Source organism: Pipistrellus hanaki, assembly GCF_964339955.1.
Source record: "Pipistrellus hanaki genome assembly, chromosome: 13".
In the NCBI taxonomy this organism is placed as follows: Eukaryota; Metazoa; Chordata; class Mammalia; order Chiroptera; family Vespertilionidae; genus Pipistrellus; species Pipistrellus hanaki.
Window position 1 is genome coordinate 15,123,306 of NC_140515.1, and position 21,055 is coordinate 15,144,360.

Sequence of the window (21,055 nt, forward strand, 5' to 3'; positions counted from 1 at the left end):
TATTATAGAAACAGTTTTTTCACCCAAAATCATTATGTGCCACAGTTATAAATATATCAGCAAAGAAATCTGTGACGTTAAACCTAACACATCATTCCTGTGGTCTGCGTATTTGTCACGCTCTCAAATAGTCACTGTTACAGCCTTACAGTTCTTCACTTGAGGATGGGCAACAAAAAGATAATCACAGAAATTAATCACTACAAATAGTTATAAATGCTGAGGAGAAAAGAGTGCTTTGAGAGAAGATAGCAGGAGGGCCTAAACCAGTTTGTGGAGACAGTCAGAGTAGGTTTTCCTTAGGAGTCACAAGCCATTTGGCCTAATATTATAAAAGTTGAGCAAGGGCAGTGGGAATGGAAAGTGGGTTCCAGGAGGATTCAGCTTGTGCAAAGGCCCTGTGGCAAGGAGGAGTTGAAAGGCCAGTGGGGCTGGTGGTCCAAGAATAAGGTATGCCTAAGCTGCCACTGAGGCAGGAAGGGGACTCACGATGAAGGACTTTGTCAGGCCATGAGGAAAAAAAGCCTGGGGACACGTGAGTGATGATGAATTCATTTGGGTCAACAGCTCTTAATATCTTAAGGGTTCTTGAGAGATCACTGCTCTCTTCTCTGCCTAACAGGTGCCCTTCTCTCTTTCTTTTCTATCTCAATTAAGCCAACTTCAACTAATGAGAATTCTTTCTTATTGTTATTAATTTATAATGAAATAATAAAAGGGGAAGCTTCAAAAAGCAGCTTATAGCCTGTCCTCCCTCGCAGTATTATGTGCTCTTTAGCAGGACATGAATAACTTGCCAGGATGTTCAGACAAAATAGTTTGAAGAAAGCACTGAATGTTTCCCAGACTAGAGAAAATATGAGGACATTGTATGCCTTCAAGTGGTTCTTTGCATGAATAGGCAAAGGCCTCAGATGCTCAGAAGCTGCGTGAAATTAATGAGCATTTGCAGAAGGAAATGGAAACCCATGCAACTTGTCACTCGCCACCCTTCCTCTTTTTTTGAAAATTAGTTTCAAACTGTAAATGAATGTAGTTTTTAAAAACCTATTATTGATGAAATCTCAACGTTTCTTCATGTCGCCATGGCCTGGTCATTAACAATGCTATTATATCATGCTGCGTTATTCACATGTGCTTTTAAAAAGTGCCATATAGCCAGGAGGTCACAGTTCGATTCCTGGTCTCGGCACGTGCCTGGGTTGCAGGCTCGATCCCCAATGTGGGGTGTGCAGGAGGCAGCCAGTCAATGATTCTTTCTCATCATTGATGTTTCTATCTCTCTCTCCCTCTCACTTCCTCTCTGGAAAAAAAAAAGTGCCATATATTTGATATTTCTGCCAAACTTTTAAGATGTTGGGCCCAATATAGTGTCACAAGTGAAAGAAGGAAGGAAAGGGCTCTGATTATTCTAACAGGCTGTTGCTTTATATGTGGTATTTTAACTAAAAATGTAATTCGTATAATCTTACTGGGTTTAAATATGTCAGTTGCCAAGGTAAATGATGAGCTGAATTTCATATGCTTGTGAATGTTTAAAACTGAGTTTCAAATGACAAATTAATATGGAATACTTGGGTGTGCCTACTTGAAGTACTCATATTTCAAATGTATATTCACTCATATCCGTACATGTACATCACTATGTCTGTATAAAGAAACATCTCACACTGAAGTATTTTGCTTTTCTAGCTAGTGTATAATATTTTTATTCCTCTTCAATCAATGAGTGGTATTACCAAAACCCCACTGAGGGTAGGTTGGTTGGTTGATTGTTTGGCTGGCCTGGTTAGTTGGCTGGTTGGTTTCTTAATATAGTAGGAATGCTTGTCAAATCAGTCCACAGTGGCTACCTAGTGTGTTGTGTTGAGAATTGTTCTGAAGCCAAATCTGTATTCAGAGGACAATAGTGCAATGATCAACTTATAATGTCTGCCATGCCAGTGGAAGGAGTATGATTGCCCTGTGTTTGCCATTTCATAGACCCAGAGTGTGAAATTTGCCATGCTCTTGCTTCTTCCTGTCTTTTCCTTTATCCCTTCTATATAAATTCTCCTTATAAACTCTACTCATATTCCATCTAAATCCGCAGTTCTTTTCCTGTGTGTCTTCTTTATCTTTCCTTTGTCATAGCCCCGTTCTGGTAGTCTGCCTCCGCCACCAGTTCTATTGGAGGATAGATGAGCCTGTTTGTGCAGATGCATTTCCTTCCTCCCTCCCTTGTTTAGAGAATCCTCTCCATCATTTCTTTTCTTTGAAGCTTATATTTCTACTCCTTTCATCCCCTCTTCTAGTTACAGCTTCTCCCATCAGTGATCTCCAGCCGTCATCTCTATTTGATTTTGATTATCTCAAAAAGTATCCTTTGGAGGGTTAGCTTTCATCTGTTCTAAAAATTCTTTCATCATCTGGCAAGGTTAGCCTTTTTTCTGCCCTATTCTTCTTCTAACCCTTGTCCTTGGCCCTTCTTACAGCCAGCTGATACTCATATTTATTTAGTCATTCTAAAACTAAAATTCCATTCAAGCCAGTTTTATTACTCATAAATTCTACTGATGCTACTACCAAGTGTTTCACCCAATAACTGGAACACAAACACCTATTCTATCATGTATCTGCAAGAAATTTGGCTTTTGTCATTTTTTTTTTCAAGTACAGTCATAAATCCAGGAGTGCATTACATAACCCAGCTTGTCTGAGAGTGGGCTTTTAGAACTTTCATGTATAGAACACGCTAGGGAAAACAATGGCAGGAAGAGTGGCACTTTAGTCAAGTAAGATTGGGAAATATAAGATATTACATCTCCCTGTTGTCCTGAGTTTTTCATGGTGTATGTCCTCATTTCAAAGGCTTTGAAGATTTCTAACAGTAAATACTTTGATTTATCAATATGTTTCCCAATCTTTTTTAAACTAACACCTATCAACATTCATTGGAAATGCTGGTCTATATCGTACAAATCCAGTAACAGAGGTTCCAAACTTTCCTTCACCTCCTTTATCAATGTCATCTCTCCACTTTGAGCCAGAGCCCTGTCTGGCACGCTTATGGTGGATCAGCTGCACATAAGATTGCTGTGTTCATGAATTAATTATACTTTTTGTTTGGGGGGAAAATGGCGTGTGTGTAGTCCTAACTCATCTGTCATTTTTATCAATCTCCTTACAACATGTGGGCTATTTTCAAGCAGACTATATACCCTGGGTTTGTAATATAGAAAGCTAGGAAAATAAATGATCAAAAGTGCTTAAGATTTATATTTATTTTAAACAATGGATTGCCTACATTTGCTTCACTGTTTCTGCCTCTTGTGGGAAACCATTGGGGCTGGAGGCTGATGCAGCTGAAACCGTGTTTTAGGTGAGCAATGTCAGGAAGGCATGGCAATGGAGAAGGGAAATGCTTATGGATTCATTAACTCAGATAGATTTGTCCAGCTCCTTTGAAATAGAGCAAATGACTTTTCTTGCCACAAGGCAGCGTCTCTCAAAGGGTTGCACTCTCACCTCCGCTGAAAACAGAGACCGTGTTAGGTGTTAGCAACATGGCCCTGAGTAACAATCACTGGATAAGGAAGCTACTTTTTTCCCATTTCTCAAGTTCTGACCCAGTCAAGGAGAATGTTTTGATTTGGTTCTAGTAAATCTTTAACACCTGCAGTTAGAATTTAATAGCACTGCTCAGATCTCATTTGATCAAAGAAGTTTTCTGTGCTGGTCCTCGGTATGGTTAAAACGGAAACACGAAATTTAGATGTGAGGAATGATAAGAAGGATAGACACCTGTATTCTCTCAACAAGTGTGCAGGCAATGCTCTCTCTACTTGTCCTGACTAGTGCTGGGCCTATGGCCATGAACACCACAGGTCAAGCCGTGGCCTCCTGGAGCGTCCATCAGTAAAGAACAGGCAGTAGCAAAGGAACAAGTGAGATAAAGGAAAATAGCAGGCGGGGTTGTGTAGCCTCCACTCATGGCTGGTGGTGCCCCTTTGTCTATGGCAGCAGTGACATGGTTTTCTTTTCTAAAGAAATATATTAACATTTAAAAGGTGAGTTAATTTAATTAAAATACATTAAGTAAATAATAGCACAGGTGGTACCCACATATGATTTAAAAATCATGAAAGTGTCTTGTGTTGCTATGTGGAAATGGCAAAGATTGGGAGGGCGGTATGCAAATTACGTTGGGGGAATTGATGTAAGAAAACCTGGTGTAGTCCCTGAGGGGAAGGTGTGCTCCAACACTCTCTCTCGTGGATTTGTACAGTGTAAGTTACCCTCTAAAGATGCACAGACCGTTAAATACCAGAGAAAAGTAGGTCATTCGGTTGAAAAGAAAGGCAATTGGAGCTAGCAGCCCAGTATGGTGCTGACTTATCTGAAATTATATTTTTCTAAGATGAAACCAAGGACGTCATTTGGCATTTGGTTATATAACAAGTGCACTATTTCATGATAAGCATGGCTTCATGATGCATGGATTTCATTATTGTCAGAAATTCAAAAATAATCAACCTGTTTGCTGCCACTTTCTGAGGGATAAAAAAATAAAATGCCTTAACTGGTATGTCTTGCTATAGTCCTGCATTTTTCAATGGCATCTTATCTAATGAGACCTTATTTGTTTTAAAAAAGCAAAACACAAGTACATTCTGTGAAATATATTTTTTTTGTCCTAATGGCACAACTCAGAATGGGCTCGGGTTATTAACCCAACTGTTTGTAGAAATGCAGTTCCATTAAGTCAATTGAAGTCAGAAAAAGGAAGTTGCGGCCTCCAGTTCCCTGCCTCCTGTATCATCTTCCTAATGGTACTTCCTTTCTCAAAACAACTAACAACATTTTCTGTGTGTTGAGCCTTGCAGTGGTTGAAATGCAAACAATGTCTTTCCTGAGTGGCTCCTTTGAACTTCGCGTGTGAAGAATGATAGGACAGGTAGGCACCTGCATCTCTCAACAAGTGTGCAGGCAATGCTCTACTTGTTTCTCACTAATGCTGGGGCTACAGCCAGGAATTCCACAGGTTGAGCCATGGCCTCACGGCATGTATATTCTAGTAAAGGACATGGGAAATAGCAAACAAACACATAAATATACTATAAATATTAGAAGACTGTATTTTGTTCTGAAAGAAATGAAAAGGCTGTTGTACTAAACTGTAATGGAGTTGGAGAGCACTCTATCAGCCAGGGGAGCTGCCCACAGTGGGTAATGCCTAAGTTGGTACCTGAAAGAAGAGAAGGAACCAGCCACTGGAAGAGCTAGAAGAAGCATTTTAGGCCTGGGGAACTGGAGGTGCAAAGGCTTTGAGATAGGAAGGGGCTTGATGTGTTCCTGGACCAGAGAGGAGGGCAATGTGACTGGAGTTTAGTCAGCAAGGGGATGTGTGCTACAGGAAGGGTCTAAAGAGCCAAGAGGGCCAGACAACCAGGACTTGAAGGCCTTCTCCAAGACCATGGGGAGGAGCCGCTGCAATATTTTAGGCCAGGGACATATGATTGGATTTTTATCTGGACACTGAGAGCATCTTTAAGGATCAGTGTAAACTTAGAACACACATGGAGCGCATACTGTTTGCCAGGTACTGGTGGGGACGAATGCAGACGTGCCCCTTGTCATCAGAGAGCCCCGGAGAAAAGCTGGCTGGAAAAATGCAAGTGCTGGGGGCCCAGAGTGATCAGTTCTTCAGGAGCCACCGCATGGAAAAGCAGCCTCCTCACAAGCAGCTCCTGTCTGTCTGCCTTTCTCAGAACCCCACGCTCGGGGTCACACTCCAGGAGACAGTTATGTGGTATTGAGTGGGAGCCTCTCTACCATTTCTCTTGTTTTCCATTTCTGAGAAAAGGCTTAGCTTCTCTCGCGGTTAATTAAATCATAGATAGTAAAGGCCAGCACTGACCCAGAAATTCAATTTTGCTAGGCTCCCTGAAGATATGTGGGTTGGGAGGAAGCAAAAATATAATCACAGTTTGGCATGCTTAGAGACTCTCCCCGCAGACAGAGAAGCTGGGTCCAAAAGCCACAATTGTCATTGAAAACCAGTTTGTGATCGCTCGTGAGCTGGAGGGTGAAAGTATGCTGGTGGGTAACACAGCAAACATTGCAGGAGCTGGAGAGTGAGCTGGGGAACAAGCTTCGTGATGGGGGCTGGAAAAGGAGCTTTGCAGAGGGAGTTCCTAGCGCTGCACCAGCTTTGACAGAAGGTGCCGCCTGTGTCCTATAGGTCACCACGCTTTCTAGCATCGCCGTGTGCTGAGAGGTGGTATCCAAGACCCTTTATCCCTCAGCAATCCTATAGTCCTTTGTCACCCAGCTGGTCCAGAGGGGACCCAGAGTAGCAGAATTGAGGGCAGGGTTTTCAGGAATTGCAAGTAATTTTCAATTGGTGAAACTTCTAGAATTGGTAGAAGTTCCAGAATTGGATGATCGGGTGGTGGCTGGAATTGGCAGTTAGACAGTGATGTTCCATCCAAATGGGAGAAATCCTTGAAAGTTCTGATTTCATGGGAACTACATTGGGTAGCTATTGCACAAGGATCTTCTTGTTTTTTTCAAATATATTTTTATTGATTTCAGAGTAGAAGGAAAAGGGAGAGAGAGATATAAACAGCCATGATGAGAGTCATGGATCGGCTGCCTCCTGCAAGTCCCCCACTGGGGATCGAGCCTACAACCCATGCATGTGCCCTTGACTAGAATCGAACCTGGGACCTTTCAGTTTGCAGGCCAACACTCTATCCTCTGAGCCAAACCAGCTAGGATAGATGTTCTTGTTTTTTAATTCTCACCCAAGGATTTTTAAAAATTGATTTTTATTGATTTTTGTGCCAAGGATCAAACCTTTTTGGTATGTGGGATGATACTCCAACCAACTGAGCCACCCAGCCAGGGCAAGGATGTATTTTTTAAATAGCCCTCTAAGAACTAAGTGACAATAGGCCCATTGTCTGGCTTTCTGGTTTAGCTCTTGAATACTGTGCCTGAGCTTACTTGCCAATTATATCTAACTAAAGGCCTGATGCATGAAATTCGTGCAAGAGTAGGCCTTCCTTCCCCTGGCTGCTGACACCAGCTTCCCTCTGGCACCCAGGTCCCGGGCTTCCCTTGCAATCTCAGCTTCATCTGGAAGGTCATCCAGAAGGACATCTGGAAGAACATCTGGTCTAATTAGCATATTATACTTTTATTGTTATAGATGCTGAGTGCCTGAAAACTGAATTGATTGCACATCACTGTTCAGTGAAATCCAATTCTATACACTTCTCCCAAGTGGGAAAACCCGCTATACTTCTTACTTAGTGATTAGGGAGAATCTGGAAAGGACTATCATATAACAACTTACCTGAAATAATGGGATACAGCCCCAAAACTCTACTTTCTCACTAATAAGAAAACAAGAGAGCTTGGATTAGATTAATTGCTGCATAGAAGCAGTATGACACCATGGACCAGAGCATAGAATCAGAAGCCACAGTACTGGGACCAGGTCTCAGCTATGTGACTGTGGACAGGTTACCTTATTAACCCTTCATGCCTAATTTCCCACATTCTTATGAAAGCTATTATTATCATGGCCTTTTCTTGTTTGGAGGAAAAAGGAAGAATTGGAAAGAGTGACCTGGATCTAGACTAGTGATCACTAACATTGATTCAAAATTTTGGGCCAGGTGCTGTACTAAGAATTTCATAGTCAGTGTCTTATTTAATGCCCTACCAAAACCTCTAGTGTAGGTGCTATTGTTATTCCCATTTTACTGATGAAAATACTGAGGTTCAGAAAGGTTAAGTGATTTGGTCAAAGTTGCACTCATCATAAATAGCTAGCCAAGAATCAACCCCAAAACCTATGTATATGTAATTGATTTCAGAGAGGAAGGGAGAGAGAGACAGAGAGAGAGAACAATCAATGATGACAGAGAATCATTGATTAGGAGCCCACAACTCGGGCATGTGCCCTGACTGGGAATTGAACCATGACCTCCTGGTTCACAGGTCAACACTCAACCATTGAGCCATGCTGAGCCCGGCACAAAGCTTGTACTTTTAACTCATTCTGCTACCCTATCTTTCTGAAAAAAAAAATCACACCACTAAAAGAACCTAATTTAATTAGCATTAATTACTAAGCAAAACTATCTAACAGGGCTCATTTCCTTTCCATAAACTGGGTATTTTTGTGGGTGAAATCACTGGACCTATGTAAATGGTGATGAGTGTGCTGTCATGCAGTAACCCTCTCGTAGATGCTCCATCTCTGCAGACATTCAGCAGGCGGCATTCAGCCCATGACCAGCAGCACTGGCAGGTGCTACACAGGTGGGTCTGCAGAGATGAGCCAGAGGTGTCCCCTGCCCTTAGGAGCTAACAAAGCCAGGGGAGCCATTAATGGTAATGATCACCATCCTTCTTCATGGAAATCAGTATCAATAACAATTGCCCCAACCATTTATTCAAATCTACTAGATGCCCAGCACGGAGCTAGCTGTTACCTTATCGCTGAGTCTGACAGGACTGGTCCAAATCCCAGCTCCACCCCTTGCCAGATGGGTGTCCCCGAACAAGTGGATTCTCCTCATTGAACTTCAGTTTTCTCAGATTTGAAGTGGAGACAATAATATAACCTGCCGCATGGCATTGGTGTGAAAAATAAAATGATCCATGCTCAAGGTGGAGTTCAATGAATGGCATATTGTAACTTCTCAGAAAATATTATTAATAGTAAAAACCCACCATGATCTCACCGAGTACTGTTAAGAAATATCTACCCACTCATCACATATAAAGAAAAAGAAGCTCAGCAAAGTTAGGAAGCCTGCCCTAAATCCTACAGCTCCTTAACCTCAGGCTCCATGACCCCAAGCACCTGGGAAGCAAATAGCCACTCGCCTACTGAGAAAGGGCATTATTGCCAAAATGCTTCCAAGAGGCGAGAACAGACCCTCAGGGTGCAGAGCTATCCATTTAGTGATGGAGAGCTGATTCCCCAGGACAAAAGAACAAGAAAGGGCAGCGTCCTCCCAGAGTCCCCATCCAGGGTCACAGCACACCTCTGCATCAAACCCTACAGCCCCGACTCCTCAAGCCCATTCTTTCAGCTTCTTTCTGGGTCAGAGCCTTTGTTCAGAGAGGTTAGACTGCTGCTGAGATCATACTTTCCATGGCTTCCTATTGGCCGAGCATCCCCCTGCACTGTGATAGAGAGCTCATCTCCCTGCAGGCATGCAGGTGAGTGCGGGGCCTCCAGGAAGACAGATGCTCTTCTAGGCATGAGGCCGACCATGAGAGTGTTTGGAAAATTCTGGGCCTTCAGTGCCTCTGGAAAATCCCAGAGTCCTTCAAAGTTCCCAGGGTTCCTTGGTAAGGACTCGAAAGCTGTCACACTTCTGTAGTCTCTGGTTGAGAGGGTTTGGGTGGAGCAACTGTTTCTGGGAGGCTCTCATAGCTGGAATCTGTTTGGAAACATGTTAGCGATTCTATGGAAAGTAAGGTGTAGCATAGGCATCAGAGAAAAGCTTCTGGTGAGACAAGACCTAGCTTGGATCCCAGTTGTTACATTGAGTAAGCTACTAAATCCTTCTGAACTTTATGATGGCTGAAGGCTTGTTGATGAGGATTCAAATTCAATTATATTAGCAAAGCGCTTGGCACAAATGTAAAACTGTTATTTGTATGTTTATAATTATTGCTGCTATTCAGGAAGCCTGGGTAGAAAGGAAAAGAGATAGTACAAGCCACTACAGTCAAGTGACAAGACCTAAAGAAGTTTAAGGTGTTTTATCACTCAATTAGATGCCCTTTTACAGTTTCCCTTGTAATGTATTCATTTACAAGTAGATTTCTTACTTGCACTTGGAAAAGTCTGTATGTCAGGCTAATTTTCTTATAATGCCTGACATAGTCAATAATACACAGAGCTAAACCTTATTGGCTAATGGTGAAGGGCTTTGGGAAAAAGCTAAAAAGGAGGCCCATACAATAGGAAAGGACAATATGCCACCATTTGCAACAACATGGATGGACCTTGAGAATATCATGCTAAGTGAAATAACTCAGTCAGGAAAAGCTAAGAACCATAATTTCACTCACATGTGGGATATAAAACTGAAACTCATAGACAACAATATGGTGATTACTAGAGGGAAGGGGTTAGGGGTTAGTAAAAGGTAAAGGGAACCAAATATATGGTGACAGAAGATGACTTGACTTTGGGTGGTGAGCACACAATACAATATACAGATCATGTATCATAGAAATATAATCTTATTAATGTCATCCCAATAAATTTAATAAAAATCAATAAAAATTTTAAAAAAATTAAAGTGTTTAAACTATCCATTTGCATGAAAAACATAAAATAAAATAAAAAGGAGGGACATGTGATGGACTTGGAAATCCCTTTAGAATACTGATGATTATCTATACTAATAATATACAAATATGTAAAATTGACCATACCTCCATAATGTCCACAGCCAATCAGAAGTGAGTATGCAAATTAATACAATGAAGATGGCAGGCCTGTGGGCAGAGTGCACACATGCAGGTGTTGAGCTGCAAGAGGCAGGGCAGGATGCCTGCTGCATCACTGTGGCAATGCAATGGGCATTCCTGCCTCCCAGCTATTCCAGGCCTATGTGTGAAGGCATCCAGTAGGCAGGCTTGGGGTGGTACACCCACTCGCCCTCTGCATAGCCTGGGCAATGTGGCGTGCATCCCCACCCACTTTGAGCCTGTAGCCAACGTGCACACATGCCTGCCCCGAGCAGGAGCGGCCAGGATCCCGGGGACACCACTGGAATGTTCAGTCCTGTCAGCCCAGCCTGGGGGCAGCTGGAGTTCACAGTCCTTTTGGTTTCTGCAGCCCCTGGACTGGAAGTGGAAACCAAGAGTGTGGGGAGCATCGGGAACTCTGGGAATTGTAGTTTTGGTGGCAGACACATTGCAGGATCTCCTAGACACTAGAGCAAAGTGAGCCTGGAGCAAGTTACTGTTGCAGGTAAGGGGTGGAGGGAAAGCAAAGGTGAGGACATAGTAAGTAAAATCACGGTGATGAGGAAAAATTAAAGGGAAGATATCCTGCAACTTCTAGGAAATCTCCACCAATGGAGCAAAGAAAAAAAAAAAAAGACCTCTATTATTCTGAGAGCACCAAACCAGACTGGGTTGAGGTCTCAGACAATTTGCTCATATGATTGCAAAGACAGACACAAACTCCTGGATTGGAGAGGGATCCCCTGAGGGATCCCAGGTAGGAGAGAGTGCAGTTAGACTGAGGAACCCACCCCCTGTACATGAATCTTCATACACTGGGCCCCTAGTAATGATATAATGAGTAGAGAAATTTCTCCAATCAAATGAGTAATAAATATTCAAAACACAAAAATGGCTGCAAAATACACACACACACACACACACACACACACACACACACACACCAAAAAAAAAAAAAGAAAGAAAGAAAGAAACACAGAAAAATCTAGAAAATAGAGTGAATCCAGTGTATGAGCTCTTCTTGACACTAAAGCACTGTCATTTTTGAAGTAATGTCAGAATACACACACACACACACACACACACACACACACGGAATTGCTAAGTGCATTCCAAATTAAACTATATCTCTAAAACGTGGAGATACCTTGCCATTTAGAAAACAATTGCCATGTAATCTAACCAAGGCAGGGTTTTATTGTTTCAGACTCTTTTCTTTTGTAAATTTACTAGAGAGATAAAAGGAATAAAAAAAGGTGTGTGTGTGTGTGTGTGTGGGGGGGGGGGGGTCTTGTCTATCACTTGTTTACATATCAAGAAGTACCATAGAATTGCAATGTCACCATCTGAGAACTGTTAAAGGAGAATTGGAGGCCGAATCTCAGCATCTGTATCTGAGGTCCTAGATGCTGGGACTTCAACCCTGCCATGTGCTGTCACCTGTTCTTCTCTCCCAGGCTCAGTCATGCTGTTTCCACTCCAGGTACAGAACCAGGCGATTTTCTGTTGCACTGAATGTGTCAGGGCTTGGGACCTGGAAAATGCTTCTCTCTCCCTTCCACTTTCCAACTTTAGAGAGACCCCAAACAAAGCAAACCTCCACCAGCCTGGCCTCTGGAATGGCAGCCTCCAGAGCTCACTGTGCTCTGTTGGTCATTGTGATCAGGACTCATCTCCAGGGCCTGCTACGTGACCCCACAAATACATGTGAATCAGGGTGAGACTCTGCTTACAGAGAGGAGCACAGGATGCTATTCACTCCATCAGTCCGTCCTTCCTATTTCTCACCCTTGGAGTGGCTTTTATATGTAAACACTCTGCAAGGTACAGGGGATACAACAGGAGCCAAAGATGCAAAAGGCCTACCACGATGGCACCATATCGAATGGCACAGGCAGGTATTAGACAAGACCATTTGTAACCACTACGTAGAGATGCATCGAGTTTGGCTTTGGCCTACAGTTCAGTCAACATCTACGCTACAGCTTTCTCCAGCCTCACCTTCGGAAAGCCTAATACTCAAATGTCACTTCAGGTCATGTGTGGTGTCTGCACTTGTGCCCACTCTATGATCATGCAACACATAGGTAACCCTCATGGCCAATCAGTGTGACAAATGTCTGTAACACAAGCAAGGCATGCCCTTCTTCCTCATCATTCATACAGAATATTCATTTGAAATATCACTGAGCATTCCAAATGCATTTTGAAGTCAAAATGGTTAAATGTGCTTTATGTGCTGGAATCTATCAGTTAGTGCAAATGCATAAATCAAAATGTCAACATGTAATAACTGACTCTAAAAAACTGCTTATTTTATATGAAAAATATAAGATTTCCATACAGATGAATAAGTAGATAAAACAAAGTAACTTGATAGCTTTAGGATGAATATAATATCCCTTTTGAGCCAAGAAATCTTTATGTAACATAAATAATAATGCAAGGCAGAAAGATTAAGATAAGGCTATGTTATAATAATAGCCTAATTTTTGCAGACTTGCTTGGCATAGTAGCAATCATCACATTAATCAAAATAAGGTAAAGCTGACCTTAATCCATTCCTATCCAAAAGGGAGGAAAGCTGTTACAGCTAACAGTTCCCCACACTGCAGAGCTGACCCCAAAAATATCTCCTCCCTCAGCCCTCGAGGCAAAATAAACATTAATTTGGTGTCTATCCTCAATGTGTCATATGAAGATGCAAGGGGGAGTTTTTAGCTGACAGTGCCAAGAAATTATCTTTCCTACACCATCATAGCAAAAGTTTAAATGTTGACTATTAAAATTTTATAGTAAAGTTGCAATGATAACTACATTGTTAATAATTTTATTTGATTCTTATATTCCCAGAAGCTTGTTCTGTAATGTCAATACTTTGGCCAAATATTTGCTTGTAACTCTCAGCTCATGCAGCATTCAGTCAATGCAGGGTCAGGGCCCTCAGCTCTGTTGTGATCCGGTGCAGATTAACCACATTGGAGAAACTATTTTTGTTAGATTGGCCAGAAAGTGTCCCTAAGATGTGACAACTGGACAAGAAGGAGCCAGTCTGGCAAAGTGCATGCTGCTGAGAGAGAATAGGGAGTTCAGAGACCCTGAGATAAGGAGCCTGCATATCTGAGGGGCTGGGAAAAGTGAGCAGATTGACAGGGGAGGAAGGGAAGGAGTCAGCAAGGCCATCAGATCCCAGGTCTGGAGGCCCAGGTCAGAAGTTTGGATTATTAGCCAAAAGTAACCTGATGGGATTCACATCTCAGAAAGGTCCCTCTGGCTGCTGTCCAGAGCGTAGCTATGCAGGGCCTGGGCAGCAGCGGAAGTGGGACTAGTTTGGAGGCTGCTGTCATCATGTGGCCAATGGTAGTGGCTGGCGGTGGCAGAGAAAGGGGAGTGAAAGGGACAAGTTCAAAACACACGGGGACCTAGAACCTAGACCCTCCTTCCTTCCCTCGTCTGCTCTTTGTCCAAAGAGAATACCATGGCCTCTGGAGGTTGCATTCTAGCCCTGGACAACATTTGGCTCTTCCCTCATGAGTTCACAGTTATTACCCCCAAACCTGGCTTTGCACCTACCACTTGCCAGATCGCACCCTGTAGTTCCAGCGTCTTGGGGAACAACCTTGAGTGAGTTGAAGCCAGCCAGCCAGCATCTCTTCACCTTGTGGGCCATGGATGAGCAGCTGGGAACTGGGACAGTCACTTCTCCAGCCCAGTCTTCGGTTTCCCCCAAGGATGACTCCACAGCTGTACCACGTTTGTTCTCGCTCCACATTTGCAAAGACGTGTCTTTTACAGAACGTTACATGCTGATATTAGGGTGTCATTGACACCAAATGAAAAGAGAAAATTAACACGTTCACTTCCCCCAGAAGGCTTTATTTGCTGCTTCATTAAAGAGTCAGGGTGTATTGTGCTTTGGTAATGCTCGCCGCTGATGGAGAGTTAATGTGAAAAGATTTCAGTGGGTCCCATCTCACTGTGCCAGAGAGCGGTTCTCCATGGATAATGGGAGTGATGGGTCCTTGAAGGCTTTCAGGAGGGAAGTGTTTAATTGCATGTAAGTAAACCAGGCTTGAGTCCAACTTTGCAGGGGACTCTCACACCCAGGCTCTCCTCACAGAGGCAGCTGCTGAAACATCTGGGTGAGAAATACGTATTTTTTTGTTTTTGTTTTTGTTTTGCCTATACTTCCAACATTTTCTTTTAGTCTCTCTATTGAATTAAGCACTGTACTTGGTCTTATTATTGGCTTAGTATTTAAAATTAGATCTGATGTTTCTGATCAAAAATCACTGCCAAAAACAGAGAGAAAGAGTAAGTGAGGGAAAGTTAAATATCACTCATGATCACACTACCTGACAATAATGACTGTAAATGTTTGGTGGTGTTTTATAATCTGCTCCTCTGTATTTCTTGAGTGTGGGTATATGCACACACACACACAGATATATTCACGTGATAGGTAATCTTTTACGGAAATCTTTACACTCACCTGATTGTTTCTTTCAGAGAGATTCCTGGAAATGGTATTATTAGTTCACAGCTAGTTATTTCCTTCATGTTGGTGAGTAGGGTGACCAGCTCATCCTGGTTTGTCCAGGGTTTTGGTCTTAGCTCAGAAAGTCAGTGTCCTGGGTAAACTGGTAGCTGGCCGCCCTGTCTGAGTGACATCGTTCTGTGGAGAGTGTATGGCCCACCTCACTCACTGAATGTACTGGTCGGAAGCCTTGTGCTCTCAGCTCCCATCAGGATGGGCCTTCGTCTCTGGCCGCCTCAGAGAATTCATGGCCGCTTTTAAGCTTGAGCCTGGAATTAAGATGCGGGTCGATCCTTTGTATACAAACAGCAAGCAAGTCATTGTGCACAGACAAAGGTCACGCTCCAGGCTCCCTGAGCGATCTCAATCTGCTCCATTTGTCCAGATACTTAAAAAGCTTCACAATTAGGATTATTATACATACAGTGAGTGTGGTATTTGTACGTTGAGGTGAGAACAATTAATGCCTTCGTTACATTTGGGCAGGATCTTGTTTACTGCCTCAGGAGAAAACATCAGGAGTGAAGTACACAGGGAGAGACAACGAAGCAAACATGGCTCATCTTCCAGGCCCTTTGCAATAACTACTAACAATTTAAGTCCTTTTCTTAAACAGTTTGTTCGTTAATCCCTTCCCATTTTTTTAACTTACCAGGGATCTGCACACCTATCCATATTGTAAATGTTTGCCAAGCAAGTGCTAGGACCAGGGTTAATATCACTGGCTTCAACTGAAGTAACCGAATACCTAAACTTTTCTAGGGTCTAGGGAAAATGATTATATATAAAAACTATGCATGTAGTAAATATAAAAAACAAATATGAAAATAATTCAAGAAAAAAAGAAAGGAAGCGAAGGGGAGAGAGAGAGAAAAAATGATTCTCTTTTTTGGCTTTTATTATCTCTTTTTAATATACATACACCAAAAAAAAAAAGTTTTGACCCACATTTGAAATGGAAAATACTGAGGAATTTATAAAAGAGGATGAGACACCTACATAACCTTGCAGATACTCTAAGTAGAGAGGCGGTTAGTAGGACTCCATTCTAAACCCAAGTGGCCAGAGTGATTAAAACCACAAGGCTCTTGAAATTGCCATTTAACACCTAGTTATACAGAACTTCAAGCCAGCAGTGTTTGCACTGATTATTTGGACCCAAAGTGCTGACCAGAAATGCATACTTTCTCTGCATGAGGTTAAACCTAATCAAGGTTGATGAGTGATTAAATTTCTTCAGAAGAATGCTTGTTTTCGAAAGGAAATGGGAAAGAACAAATCCAAAAATATCATCTGTTCAATAAGCAAAGGCCACGGTTTGGTGCGTTCTGTCCACTGTCTCAGGTCCCCATATCCACTTTGCACCCTGATTTTACCCGCTTATTCTGCACCCTGATTCATACATCTCCTTATTCATTAAATAAATACTCGTTCACATAAAATGTGAATTCTACAATGCTCCAGGCACACGGCATAGGCCCTGCCCTCAGGGAGGAAACATACACATGTAAAAATAAGATTATTAAAGACAGCAGGACTCCAAAAACAAAACCAAACAGGCTGATGATGGGATTGACTGGCTGGAGAGAAATCCCCTTTGGATGGCTGGCCAGGAAGTCCCTCCCTGAGGGACTAGAATCGAGGTTACAATGTCAGGGGTCCTGTCATTATAGATCAAGCACGGAAGCATTTAAGGGAGAGAACAAAGCAACTGAAAGTGGGGTGGGAATCGCTTGTGATGCTCCAGGAACAGGAAGCAGGACATTGTGTCAGGAGTACGTGAGTAAGGGGACAGTCATAAGAGAGAAGCAAGTCCTTGTGGGCCATGAGGGGACTCCATGGACTGTGGATTTGATATTAATGGTCACAGGAATTCATCAGGGAGTTGAAAGCTAAGGATGACCACCGTGTCAGTTGTTAGGTGGGCGACGGATTGAGGGAGAAATGGAGCTCTGAGTAGTTTTGTAATATTCTAATTTGAAGTTGAGTGATGGCTTCCTGGTGTTTGTTTACTTATGCTTCAGAAATTACATATACGGGCGTACTATTTATTAGGCAATGAAAAGGAAGCAAGTAGTAACACATGCTACAACACTGATAAGCCTCAGGATCCCATTTATACGAAGGTCCAGAAAACACACATCTATGGAGACAGAAGGTAGACTAGTAGGGGCGAGGCTGCAGGGGGAGTGGGACAGGCTACGCACAGGCACAGAGCCCTTCAAGAGCGAGGGCTACGTCCTAACATTGGATTCTAGCTATGCCTGTGCAGTGTTGCAAATGTACTAAGAAACCCTGAGTTGTACACTTAAAAGAGATGATTCATGGTATGCAAATTATACTTCAATGAAGTTGTTATTTAAAACACTTATCAGGGAAAAAAATTCATATTGTAGCCATTCAAGCAAGAGATGATGGTGGCTTAAACAGTACTGGCAATAAAGAAAAATAGGTATGCTTTGGAGAATGTACAGAAAAGCTTGTGGTTTAATGAAGTGTGTGTGTGTGTGTGTGTGTGTGTGTGTGTGTGTGTATGAGTGTATGAGTATGTGTGTGTGTATCTGTGTGTGAGTGTGTGTATATATATTTGTGTGAGTGTGTGTGTGAGAGTACTATGTGTGTGAGAGTGTGTGTGTGTGTGAGTGTGTGTGTGTGTGTGTGTGTGTGTGTGTGTGTGTTTTGGGGTGAAAGTCATCCTGAATAGCATCTAGGTTTGGGGTTTGAGCAACCAGACAGTTGAGGTGTCTTTTCTTGAGCTGCAGAAGAGCCAGTTGTTGTTTGTCACCACACCTGGTGTGTCACCATCAGTAAAGAAGCACGTGACTGGTAATGAGTTACTAAATTTCGCCAACACAGAAAATTTAACCATAGATGGTTGGGGAGCATCCTCTACTAAGATCTTTCTCATTCTCCTGTGCACTTTTTGAGTCTGGGAGAAGGTGACTGCCTGATGGTAAGTGCTTGGGGGAGTGCGTGTAGCCTGCAGCCTTCAGGCTGTCACGGCCCCAGCAGGGGATGAGGCTCAGGATGCGCTGAGGAGCCTTCTCTGTTGTCACAGCACAAACCAGACCAGAGCTTTGCTCCCTACACTGCAGGGGCGCTGCTTTCCAACCGGTTATGCCTTTGGGAGCAGCCGCACAGCAGAGCACCTTCCTAATTGGTTTCTCCCTAATTGGTGACTCTGAAGAGAGAAGGAGGAACAGCCCACTTCACCTATTATAGAGAAGACCCAGATAGGCAGACACTATTAGCACGAAACTTGTCCCTGCGAAAACTTCCTCAGGGCAAGGAGCCCTCAACTGACTTATGAACATGCTGCTCACCTGGGGCTTCTGAATTAGCCTCTCATCGGACCAGTCCAGGCTGGACACATTTGACACCTCGGATAATAATGGCTTATAAGGAGAGAGGAATCCTATTTCATCCCACTGGTTGTTAAAGCAATGAAGGCGGCGCAGTCCAGATGCGGGGAGGGGAATGGAAGCACCCTTGAGTGACCTCCGTGGTCAAAACGAAATCATCAAAACCCACATTTGGTTGGTGTCTTATGACTCTATATACAAAAGCTTAAATGGTGAGCATAAGTAATGTGCATATAAAACACTTTTGAATACCATATCAGCATATAACTTAAAAGAAAAACATCAGATGTTTTGTTTTTAAGATTAGATTTTTCTGAGAGCACTTCTCAGCTTAATAATTTCTATGGTTCTGATATCAATACAGTTGATGTCTTTTAAATCCCTGGTTTGGAATTTTCAGTTTAGTAAATAGGCCATAAAGTAGGTCTTATTTGCTTTCTAACAAATAAGGCCGAACAGCTTGCCCAGGGGGATTTAAACCATAATTTACATTTAGGTTTATTTTTATAGACAGGCCATAAGTACAATTCATAAAGCTGGATAAAACTAAGGCACTAGAAAATTAAAAGGAGAGATTTATTTTTTTCCCCTTAAAATTGAGCTCAGTTGTAATTTAAAACTGCTTTCATTACACAGGATAATTGGATTAGGCAGGAGTTTGCATAGTTCATCAGCATCCCAATGTGGATGTATTTGTGGTTCTGTTGAGAGCAGGGTGCACACACACACACACACACACAGAAAAAAAAAAAAACTGGAAAGAAAGTAGAATGTAACATGGAAATGATTCAGAGAAATTAAGGACTTAAAATTATGTAAAACTAAATCCTCCTATATACATATTAATGATGAGTCTTCATAGAAAAATCTATTCCAAATATGGCTTTGTGAAGAATTAGGACAGAGAGCTACTTTTAAGTTACCCTCCCTTTTTCAAATCCGAGATATTTTTAATGTTCACTGCAATTAAATCTACAGTAGCACAAATTGCATTTTTCTGAGATTTCAGTCATTTTTGACCACCCTCATGCCTTACCTGCACACCGCCAGAACTACTATTTGTTTTACTAGAAGCCCGGTGTCCAAAATTCATGCACTAAGGGGGGGGGGGGCGGGGACCCCTCAGCCCAGACTGCACCTCTTGCAGTCCAGGAGCCCCCAGGGCTTCTGGCTGAGCAGTGCTCCAACTGTGGGAGTGCACTGACCACCAGGGGGCAGCTCCTGCATTGAGCATCTTCCCCCTGGTGATCAATGCATGTCATAGAGACCATTCATCCTGCAGTTTAGTCAATTTGCATATTAGCCTTTTATTATATAGGATATTTTTCTTTCAATTTGCCATTTTTCAACTTATATATGTTTTTTCTATTTGATGGCAAATAGTTGCCATAAAAATGACTATAGTGGAAACAAAACGTTAGTAAATTCTAGATAGATTCTGTTCATTGAAAAGGGAGGCTACAAATGTCAACCAAACTGCCCTGTCTCCAAAACAAAAGGATGACACATCTAGACCTTCTCCTGCCATACAGACTCCTCCTGAGGTCAACAGAGAATGGGAGAGAATGGCGTCTCACTCCACCACTTTGGTATCAGTGGGGTGTCTTCCATGTCCCCGCATATTGCCAATGGAAGTGGGCTCCTTGTGGTGCCACAGGGAAAAGAATTTCCAGAGGCAACAGGAGGATGAGGTATTGTGGAAAGCTTTATTTCTGTGGAATTAAACCCCTGAGTTTCCAAGTTTCCATCTCCTCCTGTCCTGCCAAGGAAAAGGACTAATTTGTCTTCAGCAGAGATAGGATCAAAGCCTTTGCCCAGAGTTCCCGCTCCACATTTGCATAGTCCAGTCCAGCATCAGGCTGGCTTTTAGCTTGTGTTCGCAGCTGTAGTCCATTGTGTGTGGGGTCCACACAGCCAAGGGCCATGCAGCTTCTAGGGCCACCTGGCTATGGAGGGAGCACTGGTGAGCGCAGGAAAGCAGGAGTGAAACAAGAACAAGAGAGAGAATTCCTTTGTCTGGGGATTATGTATTCCCAAATTTTTGCAGGAAGACTTGCAGTGGCCCAGCTCTCTGGCCAATTACTTTTGTTCCCATACATTATCCTGACTCATTGGGCATGCACCCATCTTCCCCTTTGTCCAGTCCGTTTCCCAGTGATCTGCAGGGCATGAACCCTGGTTCCCTGGGGAGTGTGAAATCACAGCTTCCTTGTAAAGCTGCCCAGATAGCCTTGCTTGTGTCTGGCATTCCTTGTATTAATACTAATAACTAGCTAGTTACAATATTAACAATATTTGATGTCTCATCGTTGTACCACTTAAAATCATCTTCAGGATACAAGGTCAACATTTTGAGAATCACAATGCCCAGTCTCAATTTGTTCTATTGTTTAATTACACTCTGAACTTCTCTGGTTGACATTCATTCTAGAACATGCCAAGCTGTTAGTCGAACATTCCATGGTTTCTTTTCTACTTAGTAAATCTTTCCATGACAGCTGCAAGTGAAGTGAATGAGGAACATTTAGTTAGTGGTATTGGTGAATGCCGATAGTCATAACAAAAGAAAAACACTTCACAGTTGACTTTGTCTCCTGAATTATCTGAATAAAATAGCCAATGAAATTGTTAATTCCTGATGGGAAAACCAAAGGAATTTCCATGG

The 21,055-nt window shown here is 42.6% G+C and overlaps 1 protein-coding gene across 8 annotated transcripts in view; it reads left to right on the forward strand.

Moving 5' to 3' along the window:
- Positions 1 to 21,055, forward strand: part of CADPS (calcium dependent secretion activator) — a 411,831-nt gene that overhangs the window by 188,923 nt on the left and 201,853 nt on the right. The gene's annotated exons all lie outside the window — the stretch shown is intronic.